Source organism: Passer domesticus, chromosome 5 (genome assembly GCF_036417665.1).
Source record: "Passer domesticus isolate bPasDom1 chromosome 5, bPasDom1.hap1, whole genome shotgun sequence".
Classification (NCBI taxonomy): Eukaryota; Metazoa; Chordata; class Aves; order Passeriformes; family Passeridae; genus Passer; species Passer domesticus.
The window spans coordinates 74452971-74472628 of NC_087478.1; the positions used below are offsets into that span (position 1 = coordinate 74452971).

At 41.0% G+C, this 19658-nt stretch overlaps 1 protein-coding gene and 1 long non-coding RNA gene across 4 annotated transcripts in view; one reads left to right on the forward strand and one right to left on the reverse strand.

Moving 5' to 3' along the window:
- The window catches only part of LOC135300988 (potassium voltage-gated channel subfamily KQT member 1-like), a 413931-nt gene that overhangs the window by 340833 nt on the left and 53440 nt on the right, over positions 1–19658 (forward strand). The window lies entirely within an intron of this gene.
- On the reverse strand, positions 11088–19156 carry LOC135300987 (uncharacterized). 3 transcript variants are annotated; one of them, XR_010362727.1, is made up of 5 exons: positions 18287–19155; positions 14572–16547; positions 14047–14182; positions 13584–13772; positions 11088–11731 (listed from the first exon to the last, which is right to left on the reverse strand). It is a non-coding gene; the product is annotated as an uncharacterized LOC135300987 (long non-coding RNA). The 3 variants fall into 3 exon arrangements; XR_010362728.1 differs by lacking the exon at positions 13584–13772 and having other exon boundaries at positions 18287–19156; XR_010362726.1 differs by having other exon boundaries at positions 13584–14182; positions 18287–19156.

Genomic DNA, 19658 nt, shown 5'->3' on the forward strand with positions numbered 1-19658 from the left:
CAGGATCATCCTCCTTTCCTCCCTCCTTTGGCAGACTTTTCCATTTGACACTCTTAAGGGGCACAAAAAGTGGGGAGCAACTTATTCCTTGGAGATTGTGGGTTTGGAGTGCAAAGTGGAGAATGTCCCCATGGAAATTTATCTTGGAGCTTTGTTACTCTGGAAAATTTGCCACCAAATATCCCCTGCTTCAAAAGTTTAAAGAATATGTGCAGGTTTTGGAAACAAGGCTTTGGGGTTTTTTATGACACCATTAACTTCCAGCTTTCAGTATCATCGACTGCAGAATGGAAAAGATACATGTTCAGTGCTATAAATCAAAACTGAGAAAAACCTTATGTTTATTGAAAAAGTGAGGATGCCTGCCAAAGGGGCTTTCTCTCTTGAGAATACTGAATGGCTTAGAGTACATCTGTATGTTATCCTCACTGGATCTGACAAGGGAAAATAGCCATGGAACATAAATACCTTTGCTTTTGTCATATCAAATCAAGCTCTGAGAGATCTTTGGACCATTCACATATTTAAGAATAGAGGCTGGCAATTCAAGGATCAGAATTTCTTCCAGCCTGGAGACAAGCTGGCCTTTCTACAACTGCAGCATGAGGATTCTACTTGGCTGTAGCCTTAGTAGCAAGCACTAAAATAGAAAAATAGGAACAATAAGTAAAATAGGACATCCTGCTTTAAGGCAGCTAGCAGCACCAGCAAAGCAGGGTGGACTAAGGTAGGAGTGCTCTGCCTTTGAAAGCCAGTTTGGCCTTTTGTTTGAACAGCACTGTTCCAGAAACAAATATGTTCCAGATTGTGCAGGGAATGTTTTCTATGCTTTCCTAAGTGAGGAAGACACATTTCTGCCTATGACAAGGAGAGAGAGTTACTTCCATACACCAGCATTCCCTGCTGGCTAGAAGGAAAACAGCAATGGAATGAAAAGAGTTTCCAAGAAACAGATATCTGTAAATCCTGTAAGCAAGGCAGGTATCAAAAATGAATGAATATAAAAACAATCTCAGAGCATATAAGAGAAGGTAAAAATAAATCCTTGTGATGCTGTGATTTACTTCTCCACCCCAGATTCAAGATGTGCTCAAGGCCCAGCAGCCAATTTGGAAGCAGAACTTGAGTGTCCAAAGCTCCCGAGTGGTTTGAGTTGGGATTTATAGTACTTGCCAAACTCACATCTAAGTTTTGGCTTTGCTCCTTCCTCACCAGTCTTCCAGATTTTCAAGTATAGAATGTGGATTTGAGCACATTCCATTCTAGAGTTTCTGATTTCCCTCTGAATCAGGGTTAAATGAGTGTAGCTCTATCAACTTCTACATGATTTTGTTGGTACCAGAGAATGGAGTCTTGGTTTGGGACTCATGCTTTTGTTCTTGCTTTTATGCAAGATGCATAAGGATTCTGATATGTGTACAAGGGAGAATATAAATTGTGCTAGATATAGACTTAAATTTAACATTTAAAGAAGAGAATCATGTCTACTGAACAGAAACTTCCAGGCTGAATCAATGACCTCAAGGAACCCAAGCTGAGCATCTGCCCTTTCATCCCATGAACACCTTACCTGAATAAGACTTTAAGGAGGCAGTCCCAATTTTGAAATTATACTGTCTAAAATCTTCTAAAAACACACATCACCTCTAACACTTTATCCATTCACTGAGCCCTTGGCAGGTTTTTTGCACCTTCATTCCTCTCTGACTGGGTGTTCTGTGAAATGCATTAAAGCTCAAAGCCTTCTCAAGAGTCTTACTTTCATTTAATAATATTTTTTTTAATAGCCAAGGTTAGGAGCATTTAAACATTTTGATAAATTATAAAATAACAGGCTGGAAAAGGGATTCTGGGTATTGTATTTGGGTTACCTTAACATCTGTTCAGTATTAGAGAACTTTTACATCCCCAAAGAAGTCTTGTTAGGGTTGGAGGCAAAGAAGTATTTCTGAGTAGTTTCCCTTTTTTTTATTATTATTTCACTGCATATGGTGTCCTCCAGGTGCACAGGTCTGAAGGTCCCTTTTTTGGAAAAAGTAAGCAGCAAACCCAAGAAATTATGCCAGTCCTTGTGTATGTTTCACAGGAGGTTTCCAAATGGTGTCATGGCTGTTGGGAAGCAACAAAGGTTGAGACTGTTTTCAGTTTGTTTAGTGTTGTGTTATTCATTTTTCTAGATGTTGAGTAAATTTGCTCTGAAGAAATTTCTCCTTTACTGCCTCAGCTGTATCTTCATTATTTCCTATCCAGGTCAATGTGCAAATGCCAGCAGACAAAAGTTCTCTTTGTTTGTCAGCTTCTGCATTGCACAGAGAAGTTCACATATAAATATGTGAATCTCATATCCTATTTATTGTTCTACCTAATCTGTACACATCTGTTTGTGTGTGTGCCCATTGGGTTTGTGTGAAGGTGATACATAACATTTTAAAACATTATTTGTACTGAAAAGAATATAAGTGGATTTCTTAGAATCTTAGAATGTCCTGAGTTGGAATGGACTCACTAGGATCCTCAAAGTCCAGCTCCTAGACCAACCTAATGGTTGATAAGCTTTGGTTTAGTTCATGCTTGAGGAGTGGTATCCACTGCATTTTCATAAGTCAATCTCCTCTAACCCTAAATTGTCCTCTTCATAAAAATAATTTTTTTTGAGGCATTTTATAGCACACATTCTACTTTTGAATGTCTCACACAATTTAAGCACAGGTTTGCTTCAGAAAGGCCACCAAGTCATACCTATGTTTGGATAACAAAACCAGATCTCTTAAGGATTAATTATTTTACTTTCTATACAGGATATTGATTATAGAGGGTCTCCAATTTTTTTATCTTTATTTTTGTTTTTACTCATTACAGTGATAGGGCCTGAGAAACACAATCCTGGTAGGATCTGAGTACCAGGGAGCTTGTTCTCAAAATAAAAGGAATTTTCTTCAGTGCAAGAATGCAGGCTAAGGAGCAAAGGACTAAGCAAGAAGAGAGCGGGGGTTTTGGGAACCTGAGATATGTTCTGTTGAAAGAAAACTTGTGTAAATTTACACCTTTTCCCTCTGGTGATGGAGTCAGATGAGAGATTCCCCGATATGAAGATGTTCTCAGTGAGGGGAGATTCAGGATTCCTCTTCCAGCTGATCCCTTTGAGGATATCTCACACAAAACTGGGAGGTGAGACTGTCTTACAGAAGAGACAATCACCAGTCATTTCATTTGAGAAGTGGATTTTATGGACCATAAATTACACATGGTTCACAAACCTGAAAGCATCTTCTCTTCCACCCTTTCTTATACAATCCCTTTGATTATTTATTCTTCCTAGATAGGTACCAATATACAGGGTAATTTTCCTGGTGTTTGGGCTCATGTAATAAAACAAAAAGCATCTGAGATGGAAAGCAAGCACCTCCTTCCAGCTACAAGTGTTCCAAGCCAAAGAGATGACCACTTTGATGGTCCTGTTACCATAAACCATGGCCTGTTCCCATAGGCAGCTCTGCTGCTCTGGTGAGAGCTGCAGACTAAGAAAGTGATGAGGAGTTAGGGCAGTGCAGAGTTTAACACCCTGCATTTAAAGGAAGATTCAGAGTATCCCTTTGCATTTTTGCCCCACTAAGTAGCTTCTGGTGCCTTTGGGCTGCTACAGAAGAGTTCTGCAGTGATGCCAAAGTGCATTTTCATTTTCAGATGTGTGTATTCATTTCCAGTAGCCTGCTAGCAAGAATCAAAACTTCTACAGGGAACATTCTCAAGTGATCACCAGATGTTCTGTGTTTTCCTCATAATGCCTTCAATGGATGAAGGAAGCAAGCTGGCACATTAGAGCTCAGCTGATGTCATGGCTGGAGACAGGGCAAGTGGAAAGGCCTGGAGAATAAAGACCCCTTCTCCTGGAAAAGGCATTAGCCAAGGCTCTGCCATTTGTCATAAGCTGGTTTCTGCATGTTGTGTGCATGTGCAAAGAAGATGATCCCAGTCCTACACAGTTTACAGCTGGGCCATCATCTTCAGCCCACTTAACACCATACAAGAGAAAATCCACTGTATGGTGGTTGGGGCTCCAGAAATGCAATTACCCTTTTTTAAAATGTCATTTAATACGCTCAGAAACCAAGAATTTGCTCTTGCATGCATCCTGATGAGCCAGGAGTAAACATCCCAGGGTGATTAATGGCAGTCACCGTGGGTGTGGATTTGCTGTGGGTGTGCACACACACACCCAGGCTCTAACACCCAGACATTCCCACAAACCTTGGGTTGCTTGTGTGTTAAGTTGCAGAATTTTTGGCATTTGGGCATTCTGCTGATTTTTCAAGCTGCAGATCCATTTGGGTCAGATTAGCAGAGGCAGCCAAGGAGCCATATCGCTGTCAGCCCCAAGCCAGCTGTTCTTAGAGTTCCTTGGAGCCATCCAACATAAAATCATCTTCCCAGGAAGCCAACAGCTACCCTGGGAGGGACAGCACAGGACAAGAGACAGATGGATTGTAAAGCTGGGACTGAGCAGTTCAAAGTGCTAAAGAGTGAATCCAGGGAGTAGTGATTGCTAATTAATCCTTCATTTTCTTGGGCATTAAATTCACTTCCAAGCACATCAGTAAGCTCTATTCCTGCTGCAGAATGAGTCATCAACAAAATTACTAAAATTTCCAGTTATTTTGCAAAATTATTGTTTCAGCCAGTCACTTAGTAAAATTACTGTTTAATTAATTTCTCAAAATCTGGCGTTTTTTCTACACATGCATGTCTACAGAACCGTGCAATCGCTTACTTCCATACTTGACACTATTTTGTGAAATTATATAAATTGTCAGTCATTCCACAAAACAGTTGCATATCTCATGTTGTAACTGTGAGATATATTCTGGGGCCTTTAAGGCTATCAGGGAGGATCATTAGAGTTATTATAGGCACATCAACAGCATATTTCAGAGTGTTCTAGTCACTGGAAATCAATTTTTTTTTGTCTAAATTCTCATTCATAAACACAAGCAATACTTCCTTTTTAGTTTTAGGTGCAGAGCAGTTTCTCAAACTGGTCTGCCATATGGAACATCCCAGTCAGTCACAAAGAGTACACAGAAGGTTTTCACAGCCATCCAGATGACAAGTCTGAGCAGAACTCTGCCCTGGCCACATACTGAGCAAGTCATCCTTCCAGTCAATTAACAAAGTGGGAAAGTGAAGTAATTTAGTATCTGAGATATCTAATTTGACTGGTAGTATTTTCATCTAAACTACACTATGCTGTTGGTGCTTCTCTTTAATTCATCAGAGTGCTGGAGGAAGGAGAGGAGGAGGAATTATTTTATACCTACTGAGCAACCATAACCATAAGCAGTTTTGCTTCTGCTGTGCATAAGTTTTCAGCATGAAGTTGTGAGTTGCAGTGGTTTTTCCTCACATGGGTTTTTGTCTGTAAAAAGGGAACAGATTTGATTCTGATAAAAGGAAAATCTAGTCTTTAAAGAGCAAAAGCACATTGGGCATTGCATTGTAGTGGGAGAGATACCCAAGTCAACTTCACTTATGCAGACTCGGGTGGAAGGCACAATATGCACCCTTTTGATTTGATTCCTACAGGCTCCTGGAGCCTTTCCATCAACTTCAGTGGGATTTAGTCAAGCCTTAGAATCTTCTGTGAGAATATGTGCATTAACATCCAGATTGTGCAGATATTTCCATGTTAAGCTGTGCTTCAGGTGTATAACTGTCAGCTATGCTTATTTCAGCAGGCAGTCACATAAATGCCACATAAATGCCTGGAGGACTGGGCCTCTTGTGATGCTCAGCAGGAATTGCTTGCTTTTACTTGTGCTTTTAGTTGCTATTTGTCATGAGCTGCTTTCAGAAATGAAAACAAAATTTTGCATTGCATCTTCTTTCCATTTGGAAGGGACGCAAGTTTTCCTTCGTTTGTTTTTTTCGACACTGAGTAGGCATGAAAACAGAACTGTCCCTAAACATACAAGTATTCAACAAAAAAAATCATGAAGGGAATGCATCTTTCAACAGTTGTCAGCAGATACATTAGGCTTTCTGTGGCAGCAGAAGAATCATCTATCCCCATCAGCTGAAATTCCATTGTCTTATCCTTTTCCTTCTTCTGCCAAGATTCCCATTGAAAGGATTGGAAAATTTTCATTTAACTTTCCTGAGCTCTGTATTTGTCAGTGCTGTCCCCTCCTGACTACGAGGAGATTTTGAAGTCTGCCAAAGAGACATAGTTCAGGTTGCAATGAGAAAAATGCCATATGTTATTTGGGTAGAGCAGTTTATTGTCTTACAATAGTTAAAAAGAGTTATGATGGGGTTTTCCCCTGACGTTATTTAAAAAAGAAACAGCATTTGTTAGAGACAAGCCTTTGCCAACATATACTTTCTAAACCATAAAAAAAAATTCACATGGTTTTATCTTATTCCCATTGAAGATATTTTTTCCAAGACAAGACAAGAGCATCCTGACAATGGAGTACAGAACTCAGTGTAATTGTCCTGGTGCTCTTTGTGTCTTGGGGCCCTCCTAAATAAGCACTGACAGATGTTGCAAACAGTGGTCAGGAAGATAAGAAAGGAGGGCTGCTTCAACAACTGAGAGCAATTCTCATGTACTTTAACTGCAGAAAGGAATCCAAGGCAAACACCACACACAGCTCCTCTGCCATGGTTTGTGAGTGGGATCACTGGAGGAATTGCCACAGTTTTGGAATTAAAGGTTTATCTTCTGACACAATGGATAATGCACATAAAGAGTCCAGCAACGAGGTTTACAGATTAAGGAGGGTTATTATGTTGGGGGGGATAAATCCTCATTAACTTCAGTTTGGGACAGCAGTTCTGTGTGCATGGACCGAAGCAATGTCTTGAGGGCTGTGGAGACATCAGGCTCTTCTGAACATTCATGACAGGCAGAGAAAGAGATCCCTGGAATCCACTGACACTTCTGATATAATTGACTTGCACCATTGTCTCTTTTTTGGTTTTGATTTCATTTCACACGGACTTGAGGTACAATAGACAGACCCCTTCCAACGGTGCAGACATGTTTTTGTACCAGTATGTTTGGGGTTTGTGTATCTGCTCCTTCTCTGCATTTTCTAAAGGTTGTTTGAACCCACCCTTAACGTGATAGATGTGTGAGACCTGAAGTGTTAATGAGACTTGTGAGCAATGGCAACAAAAGCCAGCCCTTCAGAAGTATTTAGTATTTCATGGATGGCAGACTTCTGTTGCTACAAAATTATTCAAGGTGTCACAACTGTAATGACTGTGAAGAGCTTCAGCCAGCTGGGTGATAAAAAAAATAGACAGACGTCAGAGTCAGTAGGTGCAAAGGAATAGATAATAAGAGGAGGAAAAAACCTAACAATTTCTGTACTGGGAAGGCCCTGCAAGAGCAGGTGGCACTCACAAAGGACAGGTCTTGGAGTCCTTTCCTACAGTTCTCTGAGGCCAGCAGTGGAAAGGGCATTTGGGAGTTACTGGGAGATAAATGAAAAGTGAGGAGAAGGTATTTTTCATTTTACTGCAGCATAAATCCTTAGTGACCCTACTCTGGATCTCTGTGTGCAGCTCCAGTAAGGCTATAACAGGACTAGGAAGGAGGTGTGCCTGGGGAGCAGGAATGGTCAGACACATGTGAGGTTTCTGTACAATTTTGGATTGGAGGAGGAGACCGGGACTATTCAGCCCGGAAAAGCGTCGCTGGAGAGTGTCCATCAGACTAAATACTCCATGGGAATAGAAGGAGCAATGGCCATTCCCTCCTTCCAGTTGCATAAGAAATAAAGGGCAGCAAATGAGAACAGCAGTTACCAACATAATCACAGGAAATGCCATGTTTGGGGCTCATGTTGAATGCACCTTGGCAGGTTAGTTTAGATATGCATAAACAGCTCCAAAATGGTAATGCAGACAAATTAACAAAACCAGGGTGCACCAAGTGCTCTGACAACGTGGTTGCAACCTTTGGCCACAGATCACTGGGAAAAAGAAATTAAGGAAAAGCAAACTCTTTCACTGTCTCTTCCTGGATGCTGTCAGATACAGGATGTTATGTATAGATAGACCTGGATATTCTTATATGGAACAGGCAGTGTGCTGTTGTATTTTCTTTCTTAGATTTATCTCTTAGACCAAGACCTCTGGCAACTCTCATGGGGTTTTTTATCAGCAGTACCAGGATTTGCTTCAGGCTTGCAGGGTGGATGCTTGCTGAGTGGTCTGTGTTAGCTGATATACCAGACATATTTTTCTTTCGTCCTCCTTAAGCACATCTTGGCCCTTATTAATTAACAATATTTTTCTCATATGCACTTCATGACTGATAAAGCACCCCTAGGCTGCTATAGACTTAGCATTCTTTTTCTTTTTGTTTTAATTTTTTTTTATGTTGCACATTCTACACAGGATGTATAGCTCTCCTAACTTCAAATATATTCTGCAGTCTGTTCCAGTCATCTGGCATCCTCTTCTCCAAATTGATATGGTAATAGTCCATTTTCCTCTGGGATCATAAGTAAAACACAGTCCTTCATAGATGTTTTGTTGCATGGAAATATTCACAGCTCAATTTAAGATGAAGCCCAACAAAACACGGGGAGCAGAATAAGGGGAATTCAGTCAGTGTGTTTCATTAAAGGTGACTCATTTACAAGATGTATATTCACCTATCTTTTGTGGGTATGGTGTTGGTCAGGACATATAACACAGGTATTAATGACATTTCCTACAATTTCATGTCTGCATCACAGATTCCAGAGCAGAAACTGCTCAGCAGCGATGTGGCTTCAGGTTTTCCAGTGTAACACTTGTCATTCCTGCATCTACAAGAATAAATTCCCTTATTTTTAAATTACAAAAAACAAAACAACTTGGGTTTGAGAGGATGTGCCAAATTCCCTGGCCTTCTTCACATGCAGGATTTTCCTGGCACAGTTTAGGGTGTAGGAACAAGCAGGATGCAGGCTTGGAATATCTGGTGTTACTGCTGCTACCAAATCATGTCTCCTGAGATTCCCACTTCACTATTTGCTTCTAAAAGGGTCATCAAATCAAAGTTACCAAAGTAGACTGCTAAAATTATAAAGGCTCTGACATAACCTGCATCCTTACCTAGCAAGAAAATTCACTTAGTTGATCATTCAGCATCTGGAAGCAGGCTGTGCCAGAGAAGGAATCACCATGTTTAAAGATACTGACAGAAGTGTAGTTTTGGTGACTGGAGTGTGGGTCTGGCATTGAAGGAGCTGAAACTGTGATTCAGGCCTCCTGTCTGAACTTGGGAAAAGCTCTGAATAACTCTCCATTTTTTATTTCCAATCGATAATGAGGGTGTTCGTGTTTCCCTTTACACTTCACTAATCTTGGCTCTGTAAAACATTTAGGACAAGTGAGAGTTTGCCCAGCAGCCAGCCTAGCAGTTATGGATCACTGATTGCTGCCATAAGGAAAACTCTAAAGCCATGACTTGCTAGGCCACTTGTTATAAGACAGAGTTACACAGACTGACTAGAAACTAATGGACAGTGGCTGAAAACTTAGCGGGGAAAAAAAACCAAAAACACTTCCTCACTACTCCAAAAACTGGAAAATTAAACTTTACATTCAGACAGATATTTAAATAAGTTTTTAATGCAAAATGAGGTGTGTGGGGGAAACAGGGATAGATGGTCCTGTATACTTGTGCTGGGTTCTGCTTCGTGTGTCATTGGGTGGCTTTATTGCTTTCCCCTAAAGCTACCCAAAATACTGCAAGGGACTTAAATGTGCAGCTGTAACTTGGCCTGGAACTACTCCTTATTGTCCTGGTACCACATGGGGAGCAAAGGTGGCAACTGGTATGGATGTGTGGTCAAAAAAACCCAAAAAGCAACCAAGTGGAACTAAGCGGAATTTGAGAACAGGGCAATATTTGCCCCTAGAATTATGCAGATTTCACCAGTACACACTTCCCCTTCTGTATCTCAAACTTGAGATGAAACTTAACGTATTTTTCCTTCATATTTCTGGTAATCTGCACTGGTGTATGAATTTGAAGCCATCCCAGCATTAAGGCTGTGTCAATACATCTTTTTGCAAATAAATGTCAGTGCAACAACTTCATTGGTTCTGTAGGGAGAAGAGAAACCTATGGAAAAATACTTTCAACTTCTGTATTGTTTTTACTTTTGTCCTCTGCGAGGCACCTTTTACTTTGGCCCGTCCATGTGAATCACCTGTCTTTACCTGAACCAGGCATAATTACTGCTTGTAATTAATGCAGCTGGGAAGGTACACAGTAATCAATGTGTCCTTCAGGAGAAGATTCATTAGCATTTGCAGCACAAATAAATATTCTTCTGCCTCCTGAGGGAAGTTTGTTTACTTACAGTGATACACACAGATACATTTACAGTTTGGGCTATCTAGAGGCCTCCTGAACAACAGGAGAAGAATATTAGATTTTTTTTTCCTGCCAAAACTGATTTATCACATATAGTGACTTTCTTGTCTCAGAATTATTGCTAACTTTGACCCAAATCATCTGTGGAGATAAATATTGTTGGAAAGAAATACAAGGCTAAGAATGTGGATATAGATTTTAAAAGGGAGGGAAGGGGAGGAAATGTGATGACTGTCAAATAGCAGTGAGAGCATTCCTTTTCTGTAGTTAAGACATTTTGGTGGTTCTTGTGTAGGGAGCACCTCCCTTCACAGACTGGCAAAGAAAAGGGGGAGTCTGTGACAGTGGTGACAATGACAATAATGCACCAGTGAAGGTAGTTTAAGACAGCTGCATCAATCTCCTAGCTCTAGAGGCTTGATTTTTTTGTTGTTTTCCAAAGTTTAGGGAAAGCTTTTCACCTCCTGTTTCACAAGATCAGCCGTGGAAAAAACTGTTGGTTTTTATAACATACAGTTGCAGGCAGGATATCAATAAGTGGAAACACAATCCCTGACAATTTGTGCATTGGTTAAATCAATCTCTAGACCTATCTAGGTCTTTCTACAACTAAGGGTGTTTTGATCATTTAAATGCTGTTGAGCTTCAAGATGTTCCTAAACCCCTTAAACAACAAAGACAAAACAGCAGAAAGAAATTTATTTTATTCTTTCAACAAAGGAGATAGTTACTTGAATTCAGAAAGAAATACATTGTAATTCTTAATACAAATTAAATATTTTGAGAACACTTCCTACATTAGATAAGTCCCTTCTCAAGACCAGAGGGAGAGTTTGATTTCCTTGAGTTCCTTCCTTGGAATGATAGTTTCTGCCAAGCCAGATTTGCTCGGGCACACAACCGGCCTATTGCCTGTTTTTTTATAAATCATGCTAAGTTCACGTCAGGCAAACGTACAAATCCACTGCTTGGCATTGTATCCTGGACTTGGAGGGAGCCACGTGCCATGGGTGTGTTCAAATGAAAAATACTCTGTTGATTTTGGACACTTTGTGCTTATATAGATGCATTTTGGTCTGTGTGGGCCGGAAGAGAAAGCAGTGACCTGAATAGCCGAGCATGAATCTCAGTTAAAACATTTACACAGCTGAGAGCAGGAATCTCTCCTGAGCATAGAGAAAACAGTTGGAGCTGTGAAATGCTTTCCAAAGTACTGCTGCCTGAAGGAGCAGCGTGAAGCAAGGCTGGTCTGGAGATCACATTTGGAAGGAACAGAGAGATGTTTCCATTCCCATCACTGCCTGGTGCACAGCTCTGGTTTTTCCTCCTCCCTTTCGCTGGGGTTGCCACCTACCAAAGCAGAGCAAAAGTTATAATAAAATATCCTGACTAAGCCACTCAGTTTTACCTTACATACAGTGATGGAATTTCTTCTGTAATCAACAATTTGTCTCTCCTCTTTTGCCTGAAGGGTGTGTAGGTGTTTTTGTGTAGAAATATATGAATGTACATGTGTGCACAGATACACAGTTTGTGAGGACAAGTATCAGGTCAGGGCACTTCAGATATCCCCCTGGGAATCAACCCAAAGGAGGGGAAAGGCCTCACAACAGACAGCTCCTGTGCACCTCACAGCATCTGAGGAGCCCAGTATTTTTTTTTTTAAAATCAGGTGCCAGCCAGGGCCTCAATACTCTCTGGGTGCCCTTAGAGAGGCTGCAGGAGATTTTAGGAGAACTTTAAATCCACTCTCATTCGATTTCAATTCTTTGTGGGGGGAAAAGACCATTGGAAATTTTGGTTCTTTTATTTTGAAAGTCCAGCAGCCTTTGCAGGAAAACCCTGTCATTCACAGTCTCAGCAATAACCCTGCACAGAAAGGCCTGGATCAGCAGCAGCAGAATTTCTTCTCAAAAGCTTCATCTCTCTCTTACCTCCTGGCTCCCACTTTTCACTGTCGTGCTGAGGTAAAGATTGTGCAAAGCAGTTGAAAATAAAGCCAATGCTCTCTTGCAATATTCTGTCCCTACAAATAAGATAAACTACTGAAAGTCTGAAGAGTCAGTACAGAAAATTGTGATGAAAGTACATCAAAATACATTGTGTGATTCTCTAACTCAAATGCAAGTGTTTTGCAAGTTTTGTTGAAATGCATAAACTTGTATAACCATTCTCTGGGGAATAAGAATCTCACTACTCCCATGCTTTCAAAGTGAAAATAAATATTGTGTTATTTTTTCTAGGAAATTCACATATGAAACTGGCATTGTGGCTCTTAAGCGGCTGTCATGATGGATTGGGTGCATAGCAGTGAGGAGTGGGGAAACAGTGTGTCATGAGGCATTGTATAATTTCATCTGGATTCTCTAACAGCTAGCATGTGTTACTGACAACATCTATTAAGGATTCACTGATGAAAAGGAAGACAGTAAGAAAAACATAGCACATAGAAACATAGATGTTCAGCAGAACATCACTTTTTAGTTATTTTCAATAACAATCATAACAGGAAAGTCTAAGAAATTTTACAAAGGAAAACTGATCTTCTTTCCTAGAAACATACACCAGAGAAAACTACCAGAAATTACCACTCTAGATCAACTTATTAGTCATGATACACTCAATTATGAGTCCTAAATGTTCATCAGGCCTTGTCAGCAAGTAGCAAACTGTGTAATAGCACAGGCAGACATACCTGGCAAGGTGACATTACTACAGCTGCAAAGAATGCAAAATATGGTTAGGATACAGTGACATGGAATACAGAATATTGACAGGCAGAGGGATGAAATATCCACAGTGTCTCTGGCATTGCTCCAACTGGTCCCTCTGCAGCGTCTGTTGTGTCAGCGCAGTGACACTCTGCCCTGTCTGGCACGTTTCACCTACCTGGGAAGTCCTATTAAGGAAGAAATGGCCATGGCTGGTGTGACAGCTCTGCTGCTGTGTGGCTGGATGGGCACGATCAAAGGCACGGAGGAGCAGGGACAGGAAGTTCACACGCTGCGTGTGACACAACACGACGCAAAGGCTCCTCCACGGTGTATAATGAGCCACTAAAAATACACCGGTGCTGCAAGGACTCCAGAGAACAGCCAGCACCACATCTAAAAATATTGGTCCTATTCTCTCACCACAGGATACCAATAACGTCAGTGGGAGCCCACTGAAAGATAGTGGGAAGTCTCTGGGAGTTACTCACATCCTGCATGAGCCCACGTCTCCTTGAAATCCGCAACCGTTCCGTCAGGACCGCCACTTGTTGTTATTTACATGTGACATCCAACCTGTTTATGTTTCCCCATTCTCCTTTAAAATGTGCTCTTCCTTGAAAGAAACCATCTGAGAGCCATCTAAGGTTTAGTCTAAGTACACTTCAAAGTTTGGGACCCTGTGGAAATAAAGCCCTAGGAGTTATGGCCTTTCTTATTTCTACCCAATACCTTCTTATCTTCAGGCAGTGCTGTTATTTAGCCTGTGTCCAAGGCTGGGTTTCACTGAATTTTCTCTGTTTGGGGATGTTTTCCTTACTTTTCTTGAGAGGTCCCTAGAGCTTGGTCCTGAATCAGCTGACCTCTAAAGGAATTTGGGCATCTTTTTTCTTGTCTCTCTTAACCAATCCACAGTGCTAAAAATATCCGTATAGAGAGTAACACCTTACTTACTTCTGTGTGTGTGTGTTGCCTCATATTTCCCATGCTCAGAATCACATGATATATTTTTTCCTCTGCTTTGCAGTCTGCAATCCAAGAGGGCAAAGCTATTCTCTTTTCTCAGTCTGAGAATCTGCTCATGCACCTTCTAGGAAAGAACAAGTACATCAGCTGACCATAAATCACTTCATTGAGGGAAAAAAATCCCTTTATAAATAATTTGCACAAACTTTTATATTTCTTTGGAACTCTGTTTCTGAGTGGTCTCTATTGCCAGATGATTGCATAACCTTGAAATTGGGAGATATTATTCTTTTCCATTAGCATTGACTCAGTTTCTACCCTGCAATAATTTTCATGCAACCGTTGTTGCAGTCAATAAGGTCACACTGCTGCACAGAATGAGACACTGTCTCATTTATAACATTGTCAAGATACCAGCAATAGCCTTAAAATTATAGTGCTTTTTTCATACCTTCTCAGGTATATCTACTGACTTAATCTGGATATTATAACTCTCGTGCCAGCAGAACTTGCCTTGGATGATTTGTGCCTTGCCAGGACTTTCTGTTTGAGATAAGGTTTAGTGGGCAATAAGCCTTCTGCTCAGTGTTTTCTTGTTGCTCTGAAATGATAAACTGTGATTAAAAAATTGTACAATGCTGATAAAAGTCTAGATAACAGTGAATGAAACTTTGTTTCCATTGCTCCTCTCTATTTTTATGGAGAGCTAAACCAAACAGTTGTAAAAAAGCACCTGAGAACTGGTCTCCCCCCATTAGTGTGACTCAGGTAGCTGACTTCCACTGACATAAAGGCCACAGATACCAGGTGTGCTACTGACTCTGAAATGCCTATGTCCTTCATCAGAGCACCCATGTGCTCAACCAAAACAAATAATTAAAATGGCCACAACAGAGAAAGTATTATATGTCACCATAGCCCCTGAGGACAGGCAAACTCACTGAGATGTGGTTTTGTCCACTGACAACACTGGATTGTCTTTTTCCTTCATTGTAATCTTCATTTCTGCGCAGAATGATTTCATTTCCAGAAACACACAACTTCTTGGTCAGCCCCAGCACAAGCACAACAGAATGTGTATAAATAGAGAAGCCTGTTTATTTCAAGTTATTTTTTTCCACTCTGCATCCGGTCAATAGTTTAGATGAATATTTACATAGTTGAATGAAAACAGGGCTGGGGCGCTGGATCAGCCGTAAAGTTTGAGGAAGGAGTGGGCTTCCCATTATTTGATTTATCTGCCTTCTTTACATAAATTAACAACAATGCTCCAAACAGTGAAAAAGTCATGCATGTTCAGCAGCCAGCGGATTATTTTGAAACACCTAATTTTAAAATCATTATCTATTTTTTTAAGAGTGTATGTCTTATAGGTCTCTCCATAATCACAAAGATTGGGTGATTTGGGATTTTGAAATGTATGTGCTATGATTCCTCATAGGTGATTTTTAACCCAGCTCACATGGATGCTTTCTTGAAACCAGAAATATCTTTGGGTATTGATTTTACCTGTTCATTCTTGGGAACATCATCTTAGTTTACAGAGAAAGGAAAGAATTTACCATAAGTAAGGTATATCAAGATGATCTGATTGAGGGGAGAGATGTGGGAGATGTCTCCAAATTCATAGATGGGGAGACAGAGACAGCAGTTAACCATTGGTGACCAAGTGTTACAACAAAGTGACAGGGCACAAAAAGTGATATTACAGGCTGGGGGAAAGAATGGCTCCCTGTTTTATTGGGCAGCATGGAGAAACTCTGCAGAGTTTCTTGCCATGGCACTGTGAGGAGGGTGAAATTCCAAGAGGTTCCAGGAGGCACTGGCCACATCCATGCCGGAAGGCTGGCGCAGGAGGACACGAATGCCCATGCTGCACATCCACCTCAGGAAGCCCCTGAAGAGATGATTACTGAGGCCAAACAAGGAAATGAATAATATTACACAGCCTCAGCTTTGTACTCTCCCATAAACATCTGCTGCTGGAAACAGAGGACATGCTTGGTGGCTATTTCATTTTCTGTGCTGCATTGCACCTCCTCCTCTCTTTGTTGTGGCATTCTCCATCTTTAAAGGGGTCATCTGTAAAACTTGAAAAAGTCCTGTGATGATTTTTTGTTTTCTTAAAAGCAACATAAAAGCTGTACAGATCTGGGTAAATTTAGACACCCTTCTTATTCACACCCTGCTGCTCCTCCCTCACCCTTGGCTACTGTTTCTCATGTATTATGTCTTCTCAAGATTTCAGGTAACCTCAGATTTACATGAATTACATTGTCTGAGTCTTGCAATGAGATTCTTGTAGCTCCAGCATGATTTTTCCCTACAGTTGTATGTCCATTTCCATTTCTATCCTCCTTAAGACTTCTGTCTGCAGGTCCTTCTGAGGTTTGTGCGCTGACTCCTTTTCCTCCTTCCTGGGAGGCACCTGCTTCCTGAGACCTTGCTCTCCACAGAGAAGTTTCTGAAAAGTGGCTCTAACCCGGGAGCTCTAACCAGGAAAAATGGCTCTAATCAGAAAATTACTCCTTTGTCCTTCCCAAGCCTCTTACAACCCAAACACAAGCATCCATAGATCCCAGATCTATCCCTAGGCAGAGGCACCAGGAGCATTCACTCCTCCCTAAACCTGCGGAGTGCCAGCTTAGAGCCTGATAAAAGGTTATCATAACACTTAGAGATAAAAGCAGTTCTGAAAAACAAACAAGTGTGTGTGTGTGTGTGTGTGTGTGTGTGTGTGTGTGTGTGTGTGTGTTCCCTACACAAAATTTAAAATAGAATCATCATCATGCAAACCTAAGGCTTGCCCCTACTTGCAGCAGCCATAGGTTGTATTTGGGCATAAGTAGTTGCTATGGGGCCTGGTCCAACTCCCACATAAGTCAGCAGGAGCCTTTAAATTTCCTTCAGTGGGAGTGAAACCTGAGCATTTGGATATTTTGTGAACGCTGCCACTATAAGCTATAAAAAGCAATGCTTTCGTTTTTGATATAAAACCCAGTGATGTCAGGGACTCTTGAACATGGGTCCTCACTGCTATTGCACTCAAGATAATAAGTGCAATTCATTGCCAATCTCTTTGTTATTACTGGTGTAAAAATAGATCAGTCCAGGCAATGGGATTAACCACTCCTTTATTTCTTGGCTGGTTTCTTTATTGTTGTTGTTGTTGTTGTTTTTAAATAGTTTTCCTGTTGTGCTGTTACAGATGAGTTCTGGTAAATGTTTATGCTTACACTGACTGTAAATGTATTCCTTTCCTGGTGGGGCACTGCACAACTCCAGATGTGCAGAACCAAACCTTTGCAAGAACCAAGTGCAGCCACACAATGAGAGAGGGCAAAGGCTGCTGGCACCTCTAAGAAGTTGCTGCATGCACTTTTGGTGAATGCAGCCATCTCAGATTTTAGGGGTGTTTGACTTGGCCACAGCTGGAAAAAAGTCAGGGTGAAGAATTACAAGAAAAGGGTGAAATTTTGCCCTGTGTTACCCAAGTCATCCTGCACATTACCCAGCCATGTGCTGGTGGCACAGCATGTAAACAACTGCAGCATCACCCAAAACTGCATTTCCAGCAGCTCTCCTGGATTCTCCTGTTTTGACAATGTGCCTGCTCCTCTCAAAGGGAAAGGGACCAGTATCCCACTAGAAAAATGGGTGCTGAGTTGCATGTGCCCAGCATTTGGGCTCAAATTGTGTTTAACCCATTGAAGAAGATAAATTCTTCCTTTTGCCTTTTTTGGGAAAATTAGTGGCAGATTGACCCTCGGCTGGTGCCTTGAAAAACAGCAAGGGCTTGGTGGAGTCACCCCTTCTCCAGGCAAATACCACACAAGGGTTACATGAGCAAAGTGGCTGACTGATGCACTTCCAAACACACCTAACCTGCTGTTTCCTAGAGCACATCCACATGGAAACAGGAAGCAGACTTCCAGAACATGAAAGGAAGATTTGCTTTCTTATCTCATTGTATTCTAATGTGACTTGAGGCAAACAAAGCACAGCTATGGGCTTTGTTATTTTAATTATTTTGTGCAGCCAGTATAAAGCAGTATCACAGTGTATGGTTAAACATAACTCTTACTGGCCTGAAAAATCTGCACATAATTCCAGAAATTGCACAGAATTCAGGAAATATTTTTCCTACTGGCCTGTCCTGACCAATGACAGCTTTGTTCAGACCTCTGTCACACCATGGGATAAGAAAAGATCCACAGGTAATACTCACCTGGCATTCAGGAGCTGGTGTCAGTTCTGCACAGATCTCCTGCAGATCACTGCTGGGGAGGCAGGCACTGACCTAACTGGCTGTATAATTAACTGAAATTAACTGAAATAGGCACTAAAATTAGGGTTCAGTTCAAAGTATGTGGGAGTCCTCCTAGAAGCCTGGATTTGTCCTGTGTACTTAACTTCCTTTGACACTTTTTAGAGGAGATAGCAATGAAATACAGTGATATTCACTGAATAGCTGGAGGAGGAGGAGAACAGTTTGTGCTTTGACAGGCTGAAGTGTTATAAAGTATTTTTTGCAGCTACTGAGAGTTACAGTCTTTCGTGTATTAGTTATGGGTCGACTAGAGTTTAGTTTCAGTGAAGATGGAGGAAAATGGGTGGTGAGCAGAGAAAAAATGAAAAAAGTTAGGTGAATACTTGATTTTTTTAAATGTGAGAAAATTCAAATTAATCTGAGAAGATCTGCGAAGGAAAGATTAAATTCTGCCAGCGCCAGTCCTAGAAATAATCCCCTGTTAATGTACCAAACCAGTCATATGAGCTAAATTTTACTTGCAGACTCCTTCCTCAGATGTGTTCCCACCCTTCCAGTATTTCTTTTTAAATATTATTTCCACTAAAAAGGTTAAAACACATTTGGCTCTTCTGATTACGCATACATGATGGCGTGATCCATTTTGATGTTTTTCAATATTCATGACAGACAGTCCCACCCTTTAGGCTGAAACTCCCTTTGATTTCAGGTGAGTATTTTTGCCTAATGATCAGGCCCTGGGGTGTTTGGCTCATCACTTGCTACGTAATCAGCTAAGAAAAATTTAAATTGATAAAAAGCAGGAATAATGGCACAGATTGCTGGCAGAACAAACACATTTCAGGCTGTATATGTTAGAGAAATCAGCCCCTCAAAAAAAAAAAAAAAAAAAAAAAAAAAAGAAAAAAAAAACCCACGCAAGTAGAAATGAGAAATGCAGGTAATGTTGTGTGTACTACTGTGTTATACTGTGTTATACTGTGTTATACATTTACAACAGAAGACTCAAGGAAGGATTCAGACAACATTGTCAAGTGTCAGACCAACCCAGCAATTGTTTCAAGTTGCTGAGAGCAGTTGTTGAGAGAAAATTGCTGAGAAAAACAGAGAATAAACTGCCACAATTCTAGGAGATTGAGAGCTCCAAGAGTTTATTTACATGCAGGAGTTGTAGAATCATGAAAGAGTTTGGGCTGGCAGGGACCTTAAAGCCCATCCCATCCCACTCTCTGCCATATGCAGACATCTTCCACTATCCCAGGTTGCTCCAGGCCCCATCCAACCTGGCCTTGGGCACTTCCAGGGCTTCTCTGGGAAACCTGTGCCAGAG